Source organism: Neltuma alba, unplaced genomic scaffold, assembly GCF_004799145.2.
Source record: "Neltuma alba isolate B1F8T4 unplaced genomic scaffold, ASM479914v2 tig00005857_pilon, whole genome shotgun sequence".
NCBI lineage: Eukaryota > Viridiplantae > Streptophyta > Magnoliopsida > Fabales > Fabaceae > Neltuma > Neltuma alba.
The window spans coordinates 169,792-174,532 of record NW_021634257.1 but is presented as its reverse complement, the minus strand read 5'-3'; the positions used below and the strand labels follow the sequence as shown (position 1 = coordinate 174,532).

Here is a 4,741-nt window from a genome sequence, read left to right as displayed (position 1 = left end):
AACTTCAATTTTATGAGTAGAAGTTATGGAGAATGATGAATGAATGAAAACTTTGCAATAGTTAATGCAAATAATTGCTTGTCGTTCCAATTTATTTACCTGCACTTATCAAACTTCTATCACAGCTGTGGACAAATCTATTGCCTTGTTTCAGTGTCACCTAAATAAAGAGTTTCCTTCTTATCAAAAATAAATAAATAAAGAGTTTCCTTATTATCAATTATTAGTATGACTTATTCAATATACCTTAAAGCTTATCAGTTAGTATTTGATTAATATGTGAACAAAATGCAAGGATAAATCCAATCAGCAAAACACGAAAGATTGGTTCCTAAGCAAACCAACTTGGAACAAAGGACGATAAACCACTTTAACAAAATATATAGATGCCTATTGACATAGAATATAAGAGAAAGAACTTAAATATTTCAACTGTAGCAATATGAGAATCAATGGCTATCTTCTTTTTGACGCAATTAGGAGACTAATTATAAGATTATTGAGAACATTATAGATGGATAGATAAAATCACCAACTGAGAAAACAAAAACAACTAATTAATAACTTAGAGATTAAAGCTATTGACTTCTTAGAGAATTTTTGACAGCATAGACGCGGTAATGAAAAATTAACAGCTGACAAACTCAATTATTTTTATATATTTTGGTATCTTTTATATGGGTTTTGTCAACTTAATTGGTCCCTTTTTGCCGTAATTGATTTAATTTATTTTATTTTGAATTATTATTTTATAGGGGCAAAATTGTCATATTTTGATTTAATTATGACTAATTGATTTTTGAGGACAATTAATGCTACCTTATCCTTGAATTTTGCTTGCAGGTTCTTGGAAGATTCAAAAATATAAAAAGAAAAAAAATAAAGAAAAGAAAAAAAGAAAAAGGAAAGAAAAATAAAAAATAAAAAATAAAAAAATAATAATAATTAGGGGGGGCAAAACGTTGCGTTTTGCCCCAACCTAATATCCATCTATTCTTCATCTTTTGAGGAGGCGGGAGACGCAGGCGGCCGAAGACACACACGCAAGCGGCGCGGAAAACACACACATACACGGAACACACACACGCGACGCCGAACGAAAAGAGGGAGCTGGGCGCGGCTGGAGAAAGGACCAGAGAACGAACACGACGGCGGCTGCGTTCTTCCATGGGATCCTGTAGCAAAATACTGATTGTGGCATTTCTTATGGCAATCCATGGCTAGAGCTTAATAATCCTCTAATTCAACAACAATGGCAGGAGCTTAGATCATCAAGGGGGAGTTTTAGTTGCTTTAATTTCTTACTCAATAATTGTTTAACAATTCCTAGGTCTTAGGATAGTTTTTCTGATTGTTGGGATAATTGTATTGCTTAATCTGATTATATTTGGAGATTATTGTGATTGAATTATTGCTTAGTATTTGACATTGGGCTGTTTATAGTTTTGATCTCAATTATAATGTTGTGGTTATGACATTTGTATTGATTTTGGAATTAATATATTGTGATTTTCTAAGGTGGCTTAGAATTTTGGATCATATAGTCTCTTGCTAGCTTTAATTCTGTTATTTTGGATTTAAGAATTCTAATTAAGCATTGGTTTTAAGCATCCTTAATCCCATTTTACTATTCTGGTTGCAGTTAGTAAGTTGAGATTTTAGGAAAATATTTTGTGGCAACTCGAGGTGGCTCGGTTGTTGGATCAAAAGCTTAATTATAATTATTAATTCATTGTTTTTAACTCCCACATCTTTTAGAGTGATGATTACCTGCGTTGTTGAATTGGAGGATTGATTTTTATCAGTGTTATTTGTGTGTCTCATTTTCATTTCTTTTATTTTCAGTTATTTCAATCATCTTTTATATAAAAGAAAATATAAAAAAAGTATTTTAATTTCAATTTGATTCGTAGTATTTAATTAACAGCTTTTCAAAATCAAAAATCTCTTTTTATAATTTAGGTTACTTGCATTTATTTACTAGGGTTTAATTACGTTTTCGGCTCCTCAAAGTGAAACGACCCGAGTTTTGCACTATATTGCATTAATTCGGTTAATTTTTGGAGTAACCCCAAAGCGACAATCAAAGGGAAGTTCAACTTCAACAGCACATTATTTCAACTCATCGATACTTCAACTCAGCTTAATTGTTCTCGAGAATTACTCATTAGAATGGACATAGGAACCAAATATGACTACAGTTGAATATCTTTGGGCAAGTTGGACCCACTAATTCTAAGTTTTTTCAACTTCTCCAATGTCTCATTTGAAGATTTGGTCAGCAAACCACTCCATGCTAAAAAAGCAAGACACTTACCCATCGTTGTTTCTCTCTCCACTGATCTTCAAATCCGTTAATCTCTCTATTTCCTTCAATTCCAAATCACATCCCGTAGTTGTAACCTTATCTAACAAAAAGGAAGAATACACATTCAGTCAGTTGTTTCATCCATCTCTACTATGCGATTAATTCAATCAATGAGGCCCTGCATACTATCCCTAATTTACGCTATAGCAGGAGTCAAAAGTCAAATAGAATATATATATATATATATATATATATATTGATAGAGCGGAGATGTGATTCGAAATTCAGTTTTTTATACATCAACCACAATATTGATTAGATCATGAGATTTTAGATTTAAGAACAATTTAAAGATCATCAAAGTTTTTCGGTGACATAAAGATTAGCAACTTTAACTAACATGCAGCCATGAGATATGGATTTGAATGGAGAAGGCTTTAGAAACAAAATGCACCAGGGGTAATGACCATATGATGTTGAGGCACCAAATATTAGGGAAGGCTGAATTCACACCATATTCTGAGGCAAGAATGTAGAAATCATCACTGTCCCTTCCTCTGATGAAACTCCTAAATAAAAGATAGTGGATAAAAACTGATTATGAAAACATAGACTTATTAAAACCAACAATTAAGAGATTCAAAATATAGGAAATGATGGATAAGTTGCTAGACCATAACACACTTCCTGGAACTATAACTCACAACGCATTGTCCATTACCAACCGTTGCACAAGTGGAGAATATTTAGTAATAAAATTGCACTCACGGTATTGACCAAATCCCAGTTTTCTTGTCACCATACCGTGTGATGGCAAAGATTTTTTGGAAGATCTTGTGAAAAAAGAAAATCCCGGAAAACATCAAGAGGGCAAAAATATTTATAATAAAAATCCAAACAACTGAAAATGCATAATAATCCAAAAACCCAAAAGAAATCTTGCTTGGATTTACCTAGAAGAAATATACTTGGTAGCATGGCCGCTCAAACCACTGCTACTTAAGCCATCAGGTTTATAGTTTTGGCATATCCACTCTCTGCCTTCTATCATAGTCTGCATTTTAAAAGCATGCTGAACATCGTTTTGAATGAAGAGCAGGGGAGATGATGAATCCATGGTAAGAGAGAGCCAAAAGAGATGAAAAGAAAGCGAGGGAGAACGGAGATGTGTACCTGAATGGATAAGAAGGAAACAAATCTCTCTTGATGAAAGGAGATAGAGATGAAGAGAAAAGAAGAAAGAACGGAGACGACTCAAGATGAAAATGAAAAAAATGTAGAAAATGAAAGAGGGAGAAGAAATAATGAATCAATGAATATGAGCATGGAGGGAATTTCAAAATTTAAAATTCAAAAGAGATAATTTTACGGGTAAGTTATACTGCAACAAATCAAAGAGAAGTCATACCTTGCACAAAGCCCAAAGAAGCAGCCAGTACTGTTCATAAAGCCAACACTGTTCATAGAACAGTAAAATGAGTGAGGAGCCATTGTGGACAGAAAAATGGCTCGGCTATACTCTGATTTTTATTTATTATGTATATAGATGAAGCATAACTACGCCTTTGGCATTCACGCCAGAGAGCAAGAAAGACGACTATAATCAAAATGGGGAATTCTCATGGTGACGAGGACAGATTGAGCGTTCTTCATGAAGCGTCAACCAAAGGGTCTGTATAAACGTTGAACTCACTTTGCATAAAGAACAATTAATCCTCCACAAGATCTCACAAAGTGGCTTCTCCGAAACTCCTTTACACATATCAGCTTTGCTTGGCCAGCTTGAATCCAACAAGCCGCATCTCACATACAAATCCAAACTAGCCATTGAGGTTTACTCTTCCCAGAACACACCCCTCCACTTGGCTCCTGCAGAAGGTCACATCGAAATTGCGAAGGAACTGCCTAAAGTTAATAACAAGCCATGCTTGTTTCCTAATGAAGAGGGCAAAATTCCTTTGCATTATGCAGTTATCAGAGGGAGAATAGAGGTTGTGAAAGAGTTGGTAAAAGCGAAGCCTGAGTCTCTGAGCTTTGTTGGTAATGGAAACACTGTATTTCACTTATGTGTGATACACAATCATTTGGAGACTCTCAAGGGTTTGGTGGAATTGGAAGTTCCCATTTCTTTGAGGCTTCTTCACTTCAAGAGTTCTGATGGAGTGGGAAACACCGTTGTCCAAGCAAGTGGAGGTCTGATTGATGTTATTCTTCCTTTTATGTCTGCACACACACAGTTTTCTTGTTACATGAAGAGGTTATATTTTCCGTGAATTATTTATAGGCTGAAACGTTAAATCTGGAGTATTGGTGCCATTTCCTTGTGTTATAAAGCATGACAGATGCTGTTCACTTGATGATATTTTGCAAACTGGGATAAAAATTGAATTAAAAAAATACATATGTAAACTTTGCCATATAGCTAGCTAGTTT

General features: G+C 34.4%; 1 long non-coding RNA gene across 1 annotated transcript; it reads right to left on the bottom strand.

Annotated features, from left to right (window-relative positions):
* Positions 1 to 2,329: 2,329 nt before the first annotated feature.
* On the bottom strand, positions 2,330 to 3,558 carry LOC114748897 (uncharacterized). The gene is made up of 3 exons (XR_003740514.1): positions 3,482 to 3,558; positions 3,277 to 3,352; positions 2,330 to 2,408 (listed from the first exon to the last, which is right to left on the bottom strand). It is a non-coding gene; the product is annotated as an uncharacterized LOC114748897 (long non-coding RNA).
* Between the last annotated feature and the right edge of the window lie 1,183 nt (positions 3,559 to 4,741).